Raw genomic sequence first — 20,226 nt, 5'->3', positions numbered from 1 at the left:
TCTTGGAGCGTAAGTGTCCGCAACCAGTGGATGAGATTTGTAAATATTTCACTCACTTGCCTTGTACTGAATGCATTGTGGATTTGTGCCACATGTGAATTCAACCTACGTTTGTTAGAACCCAACATGCCCAATTATTCTCCACCCCCCAACAGTATCTTCTGTGAAATGTTGAACTGCCTCCATACACATAGACTGTTGGCCGATCCTGCCAGAGGTGGCAGGTTCTTCTGACCTATAGAGGGATTGTCTATGAGATAAGAATGTCAGTCTGTAGAACCATAGTAAAAAGAAACTGTCACTACATGTTCTTCCCTTCACCCCTGTGTCTTTTTAAGGCCAGGCTCATATGGCCGTATACATAAAATACTGCTTGAGTCACGCAGCGTTTTAGCGCTGTGGAGCTGGCCTGCCGCCGCGTATGCCAGCGTTACTGTATTGCACATGACTGTGTATCTCACGCACGCTGTCATGCGCAATCTGACTTGTTTCCTTTCTTGTTTAAATTTTCTGCTCTGTTGCTTTGCAGTGGTGCATATCTGTATATATCACTCATACGCAATGTAATTGCGTATCGGTGGCGTTGATTTATGCGCCCATAGAGAACAATGGGCTCTCTCGTGTGTAATAAGTGACAAAATAGAACTTGCTGCATTCTTTGTTGTGCTCACGTTACGCAATTCTTACCCGCAGATGAGAGCGAGCCAACTTAAGGTAATGTATTTCATTGCCTGCGAATTGCCGCATATCACACGTGCGTACACCATAATACGCTCGAATGAGCACAGCCTTACACCTTTAACTGTGAAACTCAGTAATATTACATTATTCTCTCACTCCGTTGTATCTGAATGTTTCAGTTTTGTGCTAACAATCCCAGGACAAAGCGCTGTATATTTACTGTACTTGGACCTCGAGAGGTTAATCCTCATTCTTATTATTCTGGCCCTGTGCTGTCTGTAAGATCAGGTAATCGCACAAGTGATTTATGTATTCTCAAAAAGAAGCCAAAAACAGTTCTTGCCATCATGCAAAATGTAAAAATGTTTCTCTTAATTAGGTAGAAAAAGTGGAATATCTCCAAAGAAAACCAAGTATTTGAGCCCCATGCAACAGAAACTGAATGAAGTGTATGAAGCAGTAAAGAATTACACAGATAAACGTGGCAGACGTCTCAGCGCCATCTTCCTGCGTCTTCCCTCCCGCTCTGAGCTCCCAGACTACTATGTGACCATCAAGAAACCCATCGACATGGAAAAGATTAGGAGTCACATAATGGCCAACAAGTACCAGGATATCGATGCCATGTGTGAGGACTTTGTCATCATGTTTAATAACGCCTGCACTTACAATGAACCCGAATCCCTCATTTATAAGGATGCCTTGGTCCTTCATAAGGTGTTACTGGAGACCCGCAGAGATATCGAAGGAGATGAGGATTCTCATGTCCCTAATGTAACTTTGCTCATTCAGGAGTTAATACACAACCTGTTTGTGTCCATGATGAGCCATCAAGATGACGACGGAAGATGTTATAGCGATTCTCTGGCTGAAATTCCTGCAGTTGACCCCAAGTTTCCAAAGAGACCTCCATTGACTTTTGAGATTATTCGAAAGAATGTGGAAAATAATCGTTACCGAAGACTTGACCTTTTCCAGGAGCACATGTTCGAGGTTCTGGAGAGAGCGCGCAGAATGAATCGGTAATGTTACCACAGTTCTTACTTAGGAGCATATTTCTTCCTTAGGCGAATACATATTTTAAGGTAGTAGCCTTACAAAAGCCGGTTGTCCAAATGCCTTTTCATTATCTGTTTAATGGTGCATTCAGACAACCATATATCGGCCGGGTTTTCACACTCAGCCGATATACGGCGTCTCTCTCTGCAGGGGGAGGAGGCTGGAAGAGCCGAGAGCAGTGCTCTGAGCTCCCGCCCCCTCTCTGCCTCCTCTCCGTCCCTCTGCACTATTTGCAATGAGAGAAGGCGAAACGGGGGCGGGGATAAGTTCCGTGAATTAGCCCCGCCCCCGTCCCGCCTCTCCTCGCTCCTAGCTGCCAAAGGTAGTCAAGAGCTTTGAGCAGTGACAGTGGGCCCTGGTCACGTGATCCCCATTGTCCACCGGTATGAAACGTTAGCGATCTACCTTAGGCCAGTCGCAGAAAAACAATTCTCCATGCTTCCTTATTTTCATATTACCCAGAGACGCACCGAGGACCTTATAAGTCTCCTCACTCACCTTCTGTATTAGTGTATCTTGACGCCACCTGGAAGTCCTGGTGGAGTCAAGATTGACAGGGGGTGACGCGCCCTGTACCTTATTGGCTGCACAGCTTGTTAAGCGCCAGTTCCTGGCAGCCCACTAAAGTTTATCTTAAAAATGCAAACAGCAGCCAACGACACTTTACCTTTTAAATTCTGACAGCAGACTCTGCTGCAGCCACGCTGCCCCATGTGCAAGGGAAACGGAGAGCGGGGTATGCAGCAGGGATTTCACAGCAGCATGCGCCGCCCCCACCCCCCACCCCGTCACTTTAAACTAGCCCCGGACTGAACACCGGCGGGGCACAGCACCCCATGTCAGTTGTAAAAATTTAGGTCCGAACCCAAAACGGACCAGACAGGCTTCCAGAAAGGCCCACTCCAAGGAATCAAAGGCTTTTGCCATGTCGAGTGAAACCAGAGCCCATGGCATATTATATTGTTTACCTAGTTGGATGGCTGTTTGGACTCTGCGTATATTTATGGTCGTGGATTTCCCTGGCATGAAGCCCGTCTGGTCAGGGTGTATAATGGACAAAATCACTTGGTTCAGTCTGGTGGCCAGGATTTTAGTTAGGATCTTGTAGTCTGCGTTTACCAGTGATATTGACCGATAAGAGCCGCAATCTGTAGGGTCCTTCCCAGGTTTCAGAATCACTACTATGGAGGCTTTATAGAATGAAGGTGGGAGTGTTTTGTCTATTTGGGCCTGGCTTAGCGTCTCAAGGAGTTGTGGGGCTAGTTGTTCACAGTATTTACGGTATGTCTCTATTGGGAGACCGTCGGGGCCTGGTGATTTATTGAGTGCCATGTCTTGGATTGTCAGTTGGATCTCCTCCAGAGTGATGGGACCCTCCAGGAGGTCGACCTGTCGGTTAGCTCTATTCCGCGCTGATTCTTAATCTTAAGGATCGTATTAGCATGGTTTTCACGGTTAATAAGATTGGCGAGTAAATGACTGGATTGGTTTCCTAATTCAAAGTAGTGCTGCTTAGTGAAGAATAATTTGCGTTTGGCTTTGGCGTGTATTTGGTGTCTATGGAGACGGGATAGACTGAGCCAGGCTATTTTATTGGCGTCTGTGGGGGCAGATATATACGTTTTCTCGGCTTCTAGGGTCTGGTTTTCTGTCTCTTTGTTGGCCTGGGATGTTGTTTTTTTGATGTGTGAAATGGCAGATTTAAGGAACCCTCTGATATAAGCTTTAAGAGTGTCCCACTTCAAGGCGGGATGGGTGTTGTCATTGTGGGCATCTAGGAATAGGGAGATGTGAAAGGGCGTTTGATCGTCTGATCCAATGAGCTTGAGCCAGAATGGGTGAAGTTTCCAAGTGGGCCTTATATTATGTTGAGGAAATTTTAGGGTTAATAGTATAGGGCTGTGGTCAGATATGCCTCTCGGGCAATGTGTTATGTTCGAGAGATATATTGCCAGTTCTGTGGAGCTGAAAATGTAATCAATTCTCGTCAGCGCATTATGACCCGGTGAATAACAGGTATATTCCCGCGTTTCGGGGTGGTGAAGTTGCCAGAGATCGACCCATCCAATGCTTTCAATTAGCTGTCTCAAAGGGGAGTTTAAGGTGGGAGTGGCGTTAAGGGGTGCATGGAATTTGTCTTTAGTGGGGTCCATTACCATATTAAAGTCGCCTAAGCAGATCACTCCTGCCAATGGGTACTGGTGTGCAAATGTTATGGCAGTCTGCAGAAGATGAAGATTGTTGTGAGGTGGATTGTAGATGGATAGGATGACATAGGGTTTAGAGTCTATTTCTCCGTATATAAATATAAATCTTCCTTCGGAGTCCCTACGGGTAGTGATAGGGTTCCAGCGCAGTGACTTGTGAATAAGCACGGAGACACCTCTGGAGGAGGAGGTGTGAAAGGAGTGGGCAGACCACTGGATCCATGGCTTTGAAAGGGTATCAGCCTTGTCCCTAATGAGATGGGTCTCTTGCAGACTAATAATGTGTGGATTTATTTGTTTGATATATGAGAATACTGTCCTTCGCTTGAGTGTTGTACCAAGTCCCCGAACATTCCAGCTAAGGCGTTTTAGGGACATTACTACCTGTGTGGATATAGGATTTGGCTATTGTGTTCGTGTCCATGGGGTGAGGTGGGGGGGTTGAGGGGGAGGGTGTTGATGGGTGTGAGGGGAGAGGTTGTGTCAGCGCAGGCTTGTAAAGAACATTAATGGAGAACAGATTACAAACATTTAAACCATTAGTCTCTGACATTACTTAAATTACGGCGTAGATGTCAAAGAACAGCAAAATAGAAAAAAAATGGAAGGAGAGAAGGGAAGAAAAAAAGACAGGAAAAGAAAAAAGAAGCAATTTAGCTACAATCTAGCTAGAAGTAGCAGATGTTATATTGTTGGGGGGGTCTCTTGATGGCCTTTAGAAGTTTGAGGTCAACTGTCGGGTTCCAGTAATGATTTAAAGGTGCCGCGGCCGTACTGCACACCGCCCATGGATCATGGGGGTACTGAGAATTTAGGTCATAACAAAGCTCAAAGTTCTGCTACAGCTGTGGTGGGGTCAGTCGTCCTTTGGTGTTACGGGATGCATGTCCAGCCACTCCAGGGCCTCAGTGGGAGATTGGAGGAAGATCGCTTTTCCTTGGGCCACTATTCGTAGGCGAGCTGGGTATGCCATTGAGTAGAGAATGTTTCTTTCTTTAAATTTCCGTTTCACTTCTGTAAAGGTGGCTCTTTGCTTTTGTAGTTCAGCAGAGAAATCGGGGAATATGGAGATTGTTGCATTGTTGTGTTTTAATGGGCCTTTTAGTCTGGCTTGGCGTAATGCGGCGTCCCGGTCCCTGCTATTTAGGATCCTTACTAGGAATGGGCGCGGGGGGGCTCCTGGTTGTGGCGGTTTTGCAGGAACTCGATGGGCTCTCTCCACTGTAAAGTGGATAGAGAAAGCGTCCTCCCCCAATAACGATTTCAGCCAAGTCTCAGCGGATGTTTCCGGGTGGGAGCCCTCTGATTTTTCGGGTAGGCCTATTATGCGTAGGTTATAACGGCGCGAGCGATTTTGTAAGTCGTCTGTTTTGGATTGGCAAAATTCTATTGCCCTTGTTGCTTTTTTAACCGCCGTAGTAAGTGGGCGCAAGGAGTCTTCTGCGTTGGAGACGCAGTCCTCCATTTCCCGCATTCTGTCACGCATATTATGCAAGTCTTGTCTCAACAAGGAGACGTCAGATTTTATCTCCTCTATTTTGTTGGTAAGAGAGGACTTGCAAGTGTTAATTGCATCTAGAAGTTGACGCAGGGTGGGTTCTGAGGTTTGCCCAGTTTCGTCTACCGGGTCTTTCATCTGAGCGGGTTGCGTTACTCGCGGGGAGTGATCAGAGGTTTCGATGCGGGAAAATTCTTTTAGCTTTTCCGCGGCGGTGCCGCTTTTAGCGCGTGTACTCATGATAGAATTCGTTAGTTTAGCGTAGCGAGTTATGGAGGTTAGCTCTGAGTAATAAGGAGTAAAGGTCCGTATATTGGTATTGTTACAATAACTGTTAAGAAGCGGGAGTCCGGCAGTCCGGACTATGGTTGCACCGGATTATCTTTGGCCTTGAACTGATCACGGTAGAGGGGACGAGAGGCCGCGCCAGTTAAACGCGGTGGTCCGTCGGCCGTAGGGCACAGCAGACCGCCCTTGCTGAATCAATTTAAGGTCGGGGGTAGGTCAGTACCTACTGTGGGGCCCCTTATTTGTTAGTCCAGCTCAGTCCTTTTATAGATATACGTTGGGGTGGTCAGCCCCTCGGCTGTCCCAGGAGATAAACTGGCCTTGTTATCGGATATTTGGCTAAGGTTTGTGGTTGTGGGGGTCGGGTTTAAGGAGGACGCAGCGCCTCCAGAGATGTCGGGTGCCGCAGTCCGGTGGTGGTTGGGCGATCCGAAGGTGAGTAGCTGGAGTGCGGTCAGTGTGCTGTGGGGCGCTGGGCGTCACGGCCAGGTGGCGGCAGGAGGTTGCAGGACGGAGGGGCAGGGAGGCTGCGACCTCCGTCGAACCCTGCAGCAGCGGCACGGTCGCAGAGGTGATCTGTGTCTCCCCTCCGAGGAGTCAGATGTTCAGCGGCGGTGCGGCGGCCCCGAAGCAGCGGGGAGCTGCAGAGGTATTTCCTGTCTCCCTTCCGGGGAGCCAGGTGTTCGGCGGCGGCGGCGCGGCGGCCCCGAAGCGGCGGGCAGCCGCGGAGTTGTTCTCTATCTCCCTTCCTGGGAGGCAGGTGTTCGGCGGCGGTGCGGCGGCCCTGAAGCGGCAGGCAGCCACGGAGTTGTTCTCTATCTCCCTTCCTGGGAGGCAGGTGTTCGGCGGCGGCCCGCCACAGAGGTGTTCCCTGTCTCCCTTCTGGGGAGCCAGGTGTTCGGCGGCGGCGGCGGCTCCGAGAAGAGCCAGGGAGGACAGTCAGTCCCGCCACGGGTTCAGCAGGGATCGGGTGCCTCTCGTCGGGGAGTGGGCAGCGATCTTCAGCCCGCAGGATCAGGTCCGGACCGATGCGAATGGCCGGAGGTCGCAGGTAAGCGGCGACAGGGCGGCCGGAGCCGGCAAATGGACCGCGGCTTCCACCCGGGTCCTGCGGCGGCAGTTCAGCTTTAAGGGTGGAGGAAGCGGGGTGTTTTCTCCCTTCAGGAGCGGTTCAGCGGCTTCAGTAGGGGGGGGGGTCGCCCCCACCCGAGCTCCGGTCAGACGTGGGCCGCCGCGGCCCAGAGACAGTAGGGAAGGGGCCCAGTGAGAGTAAAGTGGCAGAGCCAGCCACGAGTCCCGGAGTGGTCCTTCGCCGGGTGGTTGTTGGGAGGGCACTGATCGCGAAAGTCCCAGGACGGCCAGCCGGCAAGATAAGTCAGTGAGCTAGGCAGTAAGCAAAGCGCGGGAAGGTGGCAGGGCGTTGGCGCCGTCCCCCTCCCGCTCCGGTCCACGGTCCTATTATGGATGTCAGGAGGTCGTAATCGCTCTCAACCGCGGTCCAGCTTGTTAATTAGGGGTTAGGAGCCCGTTGGAGTTCTTTTAAATGTTCGGTTTCTGGTAAGGCCAGGATTTTGTGCGGATTTTAGTATTCCCCCTGGGGAGCTCTCCTCACATGCGACTCTCCATGTCGGTCGCTGGCCACGCCCCCGAACATGGTTAATTTGGTACATTTTCTATTGATATGTTATAGTTTTGACTTGTGAGCTTGCGGAGCTCATTCGCATGTGTATGCCATTTTGTTCCATGAAAAACACACCATTTTCTGTGTATTTTTTTTGGTTTGTATTGACTGCGCAAAAAACCCCCACAAGGCCTAATCTATGTCGCTTTTTTAAAACTTTTTTTTTCACGCTGTCTCCTAGCAACGTGTAAAAAAAAAACAAAAAAAAAAAAAACCCCGAAACACATGTTTGTTTTTGTTTCCACCTCTCCCATAGACATTCATGGGCTATTTTGGTGTGTGAATGCGGACCAAGATAGGACATGCTGCAATGTTTTTTTTTTGTTTTTTTTTTACGCCTGAATACACCATTGCAATGGTGTTGTATAGTGTCTGTATTGGGTCCGTAATAATGCTTGCAGAAAATACATCATATGAATGAACCCCAAGAGCCATTGAAAGAGCCACTTCCGGCTGACACAGTATAGAGAGGAGAACAGGGGCGTGAGCTCCTGGGTCACACAAGGTGACAAACCCCTCTTGGTGGCCACGTTTGTTACCTACAAACATTTTAAGTAATGGATATAACGTATGCCAGCCGTACACATCATGTAGCTGTTGATGGCTCAAAGTATTAAATGGCTTCTGTCAGTAACTTTGCTGATGTAAAACTGCTGACCGTGTTATGTCGGGGCAGTAAAGCGGGGTGTAATGATACCTGTGAGCACTTCTATCAGTTACAATGCAGTTTTAATGGCCGGATCACTGCTCCACGAAGTGCTGTGAGGTGGGGCCTTCTCTCTAAAGTGCTCTCTGCTCTGTACGTTGAGCTGCTCCACAGCTCTGACTGCTGTAGCTTTCTCCTAGTTCTCCCTTTTTTAAGTGTATGTCTAGACAAAGTAGAATATTTCTCTTGTGCATTTTGCTGTACTGATTTACTGCAGGTTTTACACCTAGTACATTGAAGGTGTGAAAATCCACCGCCTGCTAATTTCTTGGAGCGTAAGTGTCCGCAACCAGTGGATGAGATTTGTAAATATTTCACTCACTTGCCTTGTACTGAATGCATTGTGGATTTGTGCCACATGTGAATTCAACCTACGTTTGTTAGAACCCAACATGCCCAATTATTCTCCACCCCCCAACAGTATCTTCTGTGAAATGTTGAACTGCCTCCATACACATAGACTGTTGGCCGATCCTGCCAGAGGTGGCAGGTTCTTCTGACCTATAGAGGGATTGTCTATGAGATAAGAATGTCAGTCTGTAGAACCATAGTAAAAAGAAACTGTCACTACATGTTCTTCCCTTCACCCCTGTGTCTTTTTAAGGCCAGGCTCATATGGCCGTATACATAAAATACTGCTTGAGTCACGCAGCGTTTTAGCGCTGTGGAGCTGGCCTGCCGCCGCGTATGCCAGCGTTACTGTATTGCACATGACTGTGTATCTCACGCACGCTGTCATGCGCAATCTGACTTGTTTCCTTTCTTGTTTAAATTTTCTGCTCTGTTGCTTTGCAGTGGTGCATATCTGTATATATCACTCATACGCAATGTAATTGCGTATCGGTGGCGTTGATTTATGCGCCCATAGAGAACAATGGGCTCTCTCGTGTGTAATAAGTGACAAAATAGAACTTGCTGCATTCTTTGTTGTGCTCACGTTACGCAATTCTTACCCGCAGATGAGAGCGAGCCAACTTAAGGTAATGTATTTCATTGCCTGCGAATTGCCGCATATCACACGTGCGTACACCATAATACGCTCGAATGAGCACAGCCTTACACCTTTAACTGTGAAACTCAGTAATATTACATTATTCTCTCACTCCGTTGTATCTGAATGTTTCAGTTTTGTGCTAACAATCCCAGGACAAAGCGCTGTATATTTACTGTACTTGGACCTCGAGAGGTTAATCCTCATTCTTATTATTCTGGCCCTGTGCTGTCTGTAAGATCAGGTAATCGCACAAGTGATTTATGTATTCTCAAAAAGAAGCCAAAAACAGTTCTTGCCATCATGCAAAATGTAAAAATGTTTCTCTTAATTAGGTAGAAAAAGTGGAATATCTCCAAAGAAAACCAAGTATTTGAGCCCCATGCAACAGAAACTGAATGAAGTGTATGAAGCAGTAAAGAATTACACAGATAAACGTGGCAGACGTCTCAGCGCCATCTTCCTGCGTCTTCCCTCCCGCTCTGAGCTCCCAGACTACTATGTGACCATCAAGAAACCCATCGACATGGAAAAGATTAGGAGTCACATAATGGCCAACAAGTACCAGGATATCGATGCCATGTGTGAGGACTTTGTCATCATGTTTAATAACGCCTGCACTTACAATGAACCCGAATCCCTCATTTATAAGGATGCCTTGGTCCTTCATAAGGTGTTACTGGAGACCCGCAGAGATATCGAAGGAGATGAGGATTCTCATGTCCCTAATGTAACTTTGCTCATTCAGGAGTTAATACACAACCTGTTTGTGTCCATGATGAGCCATCAAGATGACGAAGGAAGATGTTATAGCGATTCTCTGGCTGAAATTCCTGCAGTTGACCCCAAGTTTCCAAAGAGACCTCCATTGACTTTTGAGATTATTCGAAAGAATGTGGAAAATAATCGTTACCGAAGACTTGACCTTTTCCAGGAGCACATGTTCGAGGTTCTGGAGAGAGCGCGCAGAATGAATCGGTAATGTTACCACAGTTCTTACTTAGGAGCATATTTCTTCCTTAGGCGAATACATATTTTAAGGTAGTAGCCTTACAAAAGCCGGTTGTCCAAATGCCTTTTCATTATCTGTTTAATGGTGCATTCAGACAACCATATATCGGCCGGGTTTTCACACTCAGCCGATATACGGCGTCTCTCTCTGCAGGGGGAGGAGGCTGGAAGAGCCGAGAGCAGTGCTCTGAGCTCCCGCCCCCTCTCTGCCTCCTCTCCGTCCCTCTGCACTATTTGCAATGAGAGAAGGCGAAACGGGGGCGGGGATAAGTTCTGTGAATTAGCCCCGCCCCCGTCACGCCTCTCCTCGCTCCTAGCTGCCAAAGGTAGTCAAGAGCTTTGAGCAGTGACAGTGGGCCCTGGTCACGTGATCCCCATTGTCCACTGGTATGAAACGTTAGCGATCTACCTTAGGCCAGTCGCAGAAAAACAATTCTCCATGCTTCCTTATTTTCATATTACCCAGAGACGCACCGAGGACCTTATAAGTCTCCTCACTCACCTTCTGTATTAGTGTATCTTGACGCCACCTGGAAGTCCTGGTGGAGTCAAGATTGACAGGGGGTGACGCGCCCTGTACCTTATTGGCTGCACAGCTCGTTAAGCGCCAGTTCCTGGCAGCCCACTAAAGTTTATTTTAAAAATGCAAACAGCAGCCAACGACACTTTACCTTTTAAATTCTGACAGCGGACTCTGCTGCAGCCACGCTGCCCCATGTGCAAGGGAAACGGAGAGCGGGGTATGCAGCAGGGATTTCACAGCAGCATGCGCCGCCCCCACCCCCCACCCCGTCACTTTAAACTAGCCCCGGACTGAACACCGGCGGGGCACAGCACCCCATGTCAGTTGTATGTCAGCTTGCCGTTGGGAGCAGCCGGCCGCTCCCTCCCTTGTCACTAACGTCTGCGCCCGGGAGCAGGGACACAACAGTGGCGAGAGCACACGCAGAGAGCCTGCGTACGGCCTCCCTGCATTGCCAGGATGTCGGAGCAGACTACGACGGCAGCAGACAGTGAGGGAGCGGAGGCCGTGGTGGGTTCCACAGAGGAAAGGCAACAGGAAGGCTCTGGGGAAGGCTGTAGGAGCACTGGGTCACAGTGAGGGGGACGGGGCTGTGGGTAGGACTACAGCGTGTGCATTGATTTTAGCCAACCCCCGCTGCTTTAGGGTGAGGATTGTTTGTCTTCTTAGGCTTATATTACTTGCTGAAAATGCTGCCATGTTACAGCTGTAAAATGGCAGCATTTACAGCTCATAATAGTGGAGAAGTACGCTTCATCCTTAACCTACAGGGACACCTAAAATCAATCTACACGCTGCTAGGACCTTTGTGCCTTGACCCTATCGGGAGCTGGGGGTGCGAGAGGGGCGTTCCTCCTGTCAAACCCCTAGCTTCCGGTGGCTTCAAAAAGCACTAATACCTTCACCTTCTAGGTGTCTCCTTAAGGAGTGATATTACCCCTAACGACCCACATCATAGGCCTCTTACTAGTCAAGCATCCTACTGCACACTGATGAGGGGCAAAATCCCTGAAACAGCTGTCTGTGTATGGATTCTGACTTGGTTTACAATTCCCAATCATTTCTCTACAGACCTTTATGAAGAGTAGGGCATTGATTTGCAGGAATGCTGCCCATCCAATAGGTGGCGCTGCAGAGGTATTGTTCCATTTCCCTTATTTGCATATTGCTAGACAGTTTTGATATATGGAACTGATACTTGTGGTCTTCTGGCCTGCATACAGGTCTACAGAGACCCTCCAGAGTCTATCTCTGTCCATCATCTTATGTTTTTCCATGATTAGACGTGTTTGGCTTATACGCCAGGAAACGCCCCTGATGTATACATTTTACTTTTTAAGGGGGACCCAACTGAGGGTTTTTAAGCTTATGGCAAAGGCTGTGGTTGGATTGGTTACAATTTAACCCCAGTGGGTCCCTGAGCCCCCAAAATTTTCATTCGCATTATATTCTGATTCTGGACACTTCCTTTAAGGATACTTTTGCACGGGACGACTGTGAGGTACTTATCCCCTTTACCCAATAGGACGTACATGTATGCCCTTCAGGTGTGGGGTTTGTATGGATCAGGAGCCACCATGGCTACTTGTTGCACCCTGTGTGGAAGACTCCCTGTTGTGTCTTCTGTACTCAGTTGGACATTCTTGTCCAGTCTTCAGTCTTTTTCAGTTAGTCTGTTGTGTAGACATGAGGACACGGACAATATTAGCGCCCCCATCATAGACTGAACCCCCAAACACTTGTAACTGAGGGACAGGAGAAGCCTTTATGACATCACTATAGGTAGAGCTGTATGTTCTCAGCTCTCCATATGGAGCCCCCTATAGCTCCTGTCCCGCAGCAGCTGCCGCCGTGTCACTGGGAGAGGATTCACATTATTATATACTTCTAGAATAAGGGGCGGCAGCGATCACTCTCATCATGACCGCTGTGTAAGGAGAAATCTAGACAAAAGACAAACACCACCATGTCGATTTTATAGAATTTTTTATTAGAATAGAAATAAGCAACATTGTAATGAAATATTACTGGCCCTTTTAAATGATGCAAGGATCACAGTGACTCTCAGGTCGGCCCGGTGGAGACCACAGAGATGAGAGCCGCCGGACCCAAAGATCCAGAGGAAGGCGAAAAAACCCCCCGGAGAGTTCTACCTCAGGAGGGCAAAAAAATTCCTTCCTGACCCCAGATGTGGCGATCGGTTATCACCCTGGATCCAATCTGTCCTGCTGCTTATTGCTGTATGTATGTGTATATATATGTAATTATAGGTGCAGGAAAGCTGCTACTATAAACAGATATATATCCTGCTTCTAAGAGCCTACAATCTAAAGTATTATAGAAACCCCTCCCCACCCCGCCAGCTGCCATTGGGGCGCCCAGGGCCCCTCACCACCCCGCCAGCTGCCAATGGGGCGCCCAGGGCCCCTCACCACCCCGTCAGCTGCCATTGGGGCGCCCAGGGCCCCTCACCACCCCGCCAGCTGCCATTGGGGCGCCCAGGGCCCCTCACCACCCCGCCAGCTGCCTTTGGGGCGCCCAGGGCCCCTCACCACCCCGCCAGCTGCCTTTGGGGCGCCCAGGGCCCCTCACCACCCCGCCAGCTGCCTTTGGGGCGCCCAGGGCCCCTCACCACCCCGCCAGCTACGTTTGGGGCGCCCAGGGCCCCTCACCACCCGGCCAGCTGCCTTTGGGGCGCCCAAGGCCCCTCACCACCCCGCCAGCTGCCTTTGGGGCGCCCAGGGCCCCTCACCACCCCGCCAGCTGCCTTTGGGGCGCCCAGGGCCCCTCACCACCCCGCCAGCTGCCTTTGGGGCGCCCAGGGCCCCTCACCACCCCGCCAGCTGCCTTTGGGGCGCCCAGGGCCCCTCACCACCCCGCCAGCTGCCTTTGGGGCGCCCAGGGCCCCTCACCACCCCGCCAGCTGCCTTTGGGGCGCCCAGGGCCCCTCACCACCCCGCCAGCTGCCTTTGGGGCGCCCAGGGCCCCTCACCACCCCGCCAGCTGCCTTCGGGGCGCCCAGGGCCCCTCACCACCCCCCCAGCTGCCTTCGGGGCGCCCAGGGCCCCTCACCACCCCGCCAGCTGCCTTTGGGGCGCCCAGGGCCCCTCACCACCCCGCCAGCTGCCTTTGGGGCGCCCAGGGCCCCTCACCACCCCGCCAGCTGCCTTTGGGGCGCCCAGGGCCCCTCACCACCCCACCAGCTGCCTTTGGGGCGCCCAGGGCCCCTCACCACCCTGCCAGCTGCCTTTGGGGCGCCCAGGGCCCCTTAGGGCCCCTCACCACCCCGCCAGCTGCCTTTGGGGCGCCCAGGGCCCCTCACCACCCCGCCAGCTTCCTTTGGGGCACCCAGGGCCCCTCACCACCCCGCCAGCTGCCTTTGGGGCGCCCAGGGCCCCTCACCACCCCGCCAGCTGCCTTTGGGGCGCCCAGGGCCCCTCACCACCCCGCCAGCTGCCTTTGGGGCGTCCAGGGCCCCTCACCACCCCGCCAGCTGCCATTGGGGTGCCCAGGGCCCCTCAGGGCCCCTCACCACCCCGCCAGCTGCCTTTGGGGCGCCCAGGGCCCCTCACCACCCCGCCAGCTGCCTTTGGGGCGCCCAGGGCCCCTCACCACCCCGCCAGCTGCCTTTGGGGCGCCCAGGGCCCCTCACCACCCCGCCAGCTGCCTTTGGGGCGCCCAGGGCCCCTCACCACCCCGCCAGCTGCCGTTGGGGCGCCCAGGGCCCCTCACCACCCCGCCAGCTGCCTTTGGGGCGCCCAGGGCCCCTCACCACCCCGCCAGCTTCCTTTGGGGCGCCCAGGGCCCCTCACCACCCCGCCAGCTGCCTTTGGGGCGCCCAGGGCCCCTCACCACCCTGCCAGCTGCCTTTGGGGCGCCCAGGGCCCCTTAGGGCCCCTCACCACCCCGCCAGCTGCCTTTGGGGCGCCCAGGGCCCCTCACCACCCCCGCCAGCTGCCTTTGGGGCGCCCAGGGCCCCTCACCACCCTGCCAGCTGCCTTTGGGGCGCCCAGGGCCCCTTAGGGCCCCTCACCACCCCGCCAGCTGCCTTTGGGGCGCCCAGGGCCCCTCACCACCCCGCCAGCTGCCTTTGGGGCGCCCAGGGCCCCTCACCACCCCGCCAGCTGCCTTTGGGGCGCCCAGGGCCCCTCACCACCCCGCCAGCTGCCTTTGGGGCGCCCAGGGCCCCTCACCACCCCCCAGCTGCCTTTGGGGCGCCCAGGGCCCCTCACCGCCACGCCAGCTGCTTTTGGGGCGCCCAGGGCCCCTCAGGGCCCCTCACCACCCCGACAGCTGCCTTTGGGGCGCCCAGGGCCCCTCACCAGCTGCCTTTGGGGCGCCCAGGGCCCCTCACCACCCCGCCAGCTGCCTTTGGGGCGCCCAGGGCCCCTCACCACCCCGCCAGCTGCCTTTGGGGTGCCCAGGGCCCCTCACCACCCCGCCAGCTGCCTTTGGGGCGCCCAGGGCCCCTCACCACCCCGCCAGCTGCCTTTGGGGCGCCCAGGGCCCCTCACCACCCCGCCAGCTGCCTTTGGGGCGCCCAGGGCCCCTCACCACCCCGCCAGCTTCCTTTGGGGCATCCAGGGCCCCTCACCACCCCGCCAGCTGCCTTTGGGGCGCCCAGGGCCCCTCACCACCCCGCCAGCTGCCTTTGGGGCGCCCAGGGCCCCTCTCCACCCCGCCAGCTGCCTTTGGGGCGTCCAGGGCCCCTCACCACCCCGCCAGCTGCCTTTGGGGCGCCCAGGGCCCCTCACCACCCCACCAGCTGCCTTTGGGGCGCCCAGGGCCCCTCACCACCCGCCAGCTGCCTTTGGGGCGTCCAGGGCCCCTCACCACCCCGCCAGCTGCCATTGGGGCGCCCAGGGCCCCTCAGGGCCCCTCACCACCCCGCCAGTTGCCTTTGGGGCGCCCAGGGCCCCTCACCACCCCGCCAGCTGCCCTTGGGGCGCCCAGGTCCCTTCACCACCCCGCCAGCTGCCTTTGGGGCGCCCAGGGCCCCTCACCACCCCGCCAGCTGCCTTTGGGGCGCCCAGGGCCCCTCACCACCCCGCCAGCTGCCTTTGGGGCGCCCAGGGCCCCTCACCACCCCGCCAGCTGCCTTTGGGGCGCCCAGGGCCCCTCACCACCCCGCCAGCTGCCTTTGGGGCGCCCAGGGCCCCTCACCACCCCGCCAGCTGCCTTTGGGGCGCCCAGGGCCCCTCACCACCCCGCCAGCTGCCTTTGGGGCGCCCAGGGCCCCTCACCACCCCGCCAGCTACCTTTGGGGCGCCCAGGGCCCCTCACCACCCCGCCAGCTGCCTTTGGGGCGTCCAGGGCCCCTCACCACCCCGCCAGCTGCCTTTGGGGCGTCCAGGGCCCCTCACCACCCCGCCAGCTGCTTTTGGAGTGCCCAGGGCCCCTCACCACCCCGCCAGCTGCCTTTGGGGCGCCCAGGGCCCCTCACCACCCCGCCAGCTGCCTTTGGGGCGCCCAGGGCCCTTCACCACCCCGCTAGCTGCCTTTGGGGCGCTCAGGGCCCCTCACCACCCCGCCAGCTGCCTTTGGGGCGCCCAGGGCCACTCACCACCCCGCCAGCTGCCTTTGGGGTGCCCAGGGCCCCTCACCACCCCGCCAGCTGCCTTTGGGGCGCCCAGGGCCCCTCACCACCCCGCCAGCTGCCTTCGGGGCGCCCAGGGCCCCTCACCACCCCCCCAGCTGCCTTTGGGGCGCCCAGGGCCCCTCACCACCCCGCCAGCTGCCTTTGGGGCGCCCAGGGCCCCTCACCACCCCGCCAGCTGCCTTTGGGGCGCCCAGGGCCCCTCACCACCCCGCCAGCTTCCTTTGGGGTGCCCAGGGCCCCTCACCACCCCGCCAGCTGCCTTTGGGGCGCCCAGGGCCCCTCACCACCCTGCCAGCTGCCTTTGGGGCGCCCAGGGCCCCTTAGGGCCCCTCACCACCCCGCCAGCTGCCTTTGGGGCGCCCAGGGCCCCTCACCACCCCGCCAGCTGCCTTTGGGGTGCCCAGGGCCCCTCACCACCCCGCCAGCTTCCTTTGGGGCACCCAGGGCCCCTCACCACCCCGCCAGCTGCCTTTGGGGCGCCCAGGGCCCCTCACCACCCCGCCAGCTGCCTTTGGGGCGCCCAGGGCCCCTCACCACCCCGCCAGCTGCCTTTGGGGCGTCCAGGGCCCCTCACCACCCCGCCAGCTGCCATTGGGGCGCCCAGGGCCCCTCAGGGCCCCTCACCACCCCGCCAGCTGCCTTTGGGGCGCCCAGGGCCCCTCACCACCCCGCCAGCTGCCTTTGGGGCGCCCAGGGCCCCTCACCACCCCGCCAGCTGCCCTTGGGGCGCCCAGGGCCCCTCACCACCCCGCCAGCTGCCTTTGGGGCGCCCAGGGCCCCTCACCACCCCGCCAGCTGCCTTTGGGGCGCCCAGGGCCCCTCACCACCCTGCCAGCTTCCTTTGGGGCGCCCAGGGCCCCTCACCACCCCGCCAGCTGCCTTTGGGGCGCCCAGGGCCCCTCACCACCCCGCCAGCTTCCTTTGGGGCGCCCAGGGCCCCTCACCACCCCGCCAGCTGCCTTTGGGGCGCCCAGGGCCCCTCACCACCCTGCCAGCTGCCTTTGGGGCGCCCAGGGCCCCTTAGGGCCCCTCACCACCCCGCCAGCTGCCTTTGGGGCGCCCAGGGCCCCTCACCACCCCGCCAGCTGCCTTTGGGGCGCCCAGGGCCCCTCACCACCCTGCCAGCTGCCTTTGGGGCGCCCAGGGCCCCTTAGGGCCCCTCACCACCCCGCCAGCTGCCTTTGGGGCGTCCAGGGCCCCTCACCACCCCGCCAGCTGCCATTGGGGCGCCCAGGGCCCCTCACCACCCCGCCAGCTGCCTTTGGGGCGCCCAGGGCCCCTTACCACCCCGCCAGCTGCCTTTGGGGCGCCCAGGGCCCCTCACCACCCCGCCAGCTGCCCTTGGGGCGCCCAGGGCCCTCACCACCCCGCCAGCTGCCTTTGGGGCGCCCAGGGCCCCTCACCACCCCGCCAGCTGCCTTTGGGGCGCCCAAGGCCCCTCACCACCCCGACAGCTGCCTTTGGGGCGCCCAGGGCCCCTCACCACCCCGCCAGCTGCCTTTGGGGCGCCCAGGGCCCCTCACAACCCCGCCAGCTGCCTTTGGGGCGCCCAGGGCCCCTCACCACCCCCCAGCTGCCTTTGGGGCGCCCAGGGCCCCTCACCGCCCCGCCAGCTGCTTTTGGGGCGCCCAGGGCCCCTCAGGGCCCCTCACCACCCCGACAGCTGCCTTTGGGGCGCCCAGGGCCCCTCACCACCCCGCCAGCTGCCTTTGGGGCGCCCAGGGCCCCTCACCACCCCGCCAGCTGCCTTTGGGGCGCCCAGGGCCCCTCACCACCCCGCCAGCTGCCTTTGGGGCGCCCAGGGCCCCTCACCACCCCGCCAGCTGCCTTTGGGGCGCCCAGGGCCCCTCACCACCCCGCCAGCTGCCCTTGGGGCGCCCAGGGCCCCTCACCACCACGCCAGCTGCCTTTGGGGCGTCCAGGGCCCCTCACCACCCCGCCAGCTGCCATTGGGGCGCCCAGGGCCCCTCAGGGCCCCTCACCACCCCGCCAGCTGCCTTTGGGGCGCCCAGGGCCCCTCACCACCCCGCCAGCTGCCTTTGGGGCGCCCAGGGCCCCTCACCACCCCGCCAGCTGCCTTTGGGGCGCCCAGGGCCCCTCACCACCCCGCCAGCTGGCTTTGGGGCGCCCAGGGCCCCTCACCACCCCGCCAGCTGCCTTTGGGGCGTCCAGGGCCCCTCACCACCCCGCCAGCTGCCATTGGGGCGCCCAGGGCCCCTCAGGGCCCCTCACCACCCCGCCAGCTGCCTTTGGGGCGCCCAGGGCCCCTCACCACCCCGCCAGCTGCCTTTGGGGCGCCCAGGGCCCCTCACCACCCCGCCAGCTGCCTTTGGGGCGTCCAGGGCCCCTCACCACCCCGCCAGCTGCCTTTGGGGCGTCCAGGGCCCCTCACCACCCCGCCAGCTGCTTTTGGAGCGCCCAGGGCCCCTCACCACCCCGCCAGCTGCCTTTGGGGCGCCCAGGGCCCCTCACCACCCCGCCAGCTGCCTTTGGGGCGCCCAGGGCCCTTCACCACCCCGCTAGCTGCCTTTGGGGCGCTCAGGGCCCCTCACCACCCCGCCAGCTGCCTTTGGGGCGCCCAGGGCCACTCACCACCCCGCCAGCTGCCTTTGGGGTGCCCAGGGCCCCTCACCACCCCGCCAGCTGCCTTTGGGGCGCCCAGGGCCCCTCACCACCCCGCCAGCTGCCTTCGGGGCGCCCAGGGCCCCTCACCACCCCCCCAGCTGCCTTTGGGGCGCCCAGGGCCCCTCACCACCCCGCCAGCTGCCTTTGGGGCGCCCAGGGCCCCTCACCACCCCGCCAGCTGCCTTTGGGGCGCCCAGGGCCCCTCACCACCCCGCCAGCTTCCTTTGGGGTGCCCAGGGCCCCTCACCACCCCGCCAGCTGCCTTTGGGGCGCCCAGGGCCCCTCACCACCCTGCCAGCTGCCTTTGGGGCGCCCAGGGCCCCTTAGGGCCCCTCACCACCCCGCCAGCTGCCTTTGGGGCGCCCAGGGCCCCTCACCACCCCGCCAGCTGCCTTTGGGGCGCCCAGGGCCCCTCACCACCCCGCCAGCTTCCTTTGGGGCACCCAGGGCCCCTCACCACCCCGCCAGCTGCCTTTGGGGCGCCCAGGGCCCCTCACCACCCCGCCAGCTGCCTTTGGGGCGCCCAGGGCCCCTCACCACCCCGCCAGCTGCCTTTGGGGCGTCCAGGGCCCCTCACCACCCCGCCAGCTGCCATTGGGGCGCCCAGGGCCCCTCAGGGCCCCTCACCACCCCGCCAGCTGCCTTTGGGGCGCCCAGGGCCCCTCACCACCCCGCCAGCTGCCTTTGGGGCGCCCAGGGCCCCTCACCACCCCGCCAGCTGCCCTTGGGGCGCCCAGGGCCCCTCACCACCCCGCCAGCTGCCTTTGGGGCGCCCAGGGCCCCTCACCACCCCGCCAGCTGCCTTTGGGGCGCCCAGGGCCCCTCACCACCCCGCCAGCTGCCTTTGGGGCGCCCAGGGCCCCTCACCACCCCGCCAGCTTCCTTTGGGGCGCCCAGGGCCCCTCACCACCCCGCCAGCTGCCTTTGGGGCGCCCAGGGCCCCTCACCACCCTGCCAGCTGCCTTTGGGGCGCCCAGGGCCCCTTAGGGCCCCTCACCACCCCGCCAGCTGCCTTTGGGGCGCCCAGGGCCCCTCACCACCCCGCCAGCTGCCTTTGGGGCGCCCAGGGCCCCTCACCACCCTGCCAGCTGCCTTTGGGGCGCCCAGGGCCCCTTAGGGCCCCTCACCACCCCGCCAGCTGCCTTTGGGGCGTCCAGGGCCCCTCACCACCCCGCCAGCTGCCATTGGGGCGCCCAGGGCCCCTCACCACCCCGCCAGCTGCCTTTGGGGCGCCCAGGGCCCCTCACCACCCCGCCAGCTGCCCTTGGGGCGCCCAGGGCCCTCACCACCCCGCCAGCTGCCTTTGGGGCGCCCAGGGCCCCTCACCACCCCGCCAGCTGCCTTTGGGGCGCCCAAG

General features: G+C 58.4%; 1 pseudogene; it reads left to right on the top strand.

The window, feature by feature from the left end:
• Positions 1-557: 557 nt before the first annotated feature.
• Positions 558-20,226, top strand: part of LOC136620181 (protein polybromo-1-like) — a 73,681-nt pseudogene continuing 54,012 nt past the window's right edge.

The sequence above is a fragment of the Eleutherodactylus coqui genome, chromosome 3, assembly GCF_035609145.1.
Source record: "Eleutherodactylus coqui strain aEleCoq1 chromosome 3, aEleCoq1.hap1, whole genome shotgun sequence".
Lineage (NCBI taxonomy): Eukaryota > Metazoa > Chordata > Amphibia > Anura > Eleutherodactylidae > Eleutherodactylus > Eleutherodactylus coqui.
Note: the sequence above shows the minus strand (reverse complement) of the source record. Positions and strands in the feature narration are given on the sequence as shown.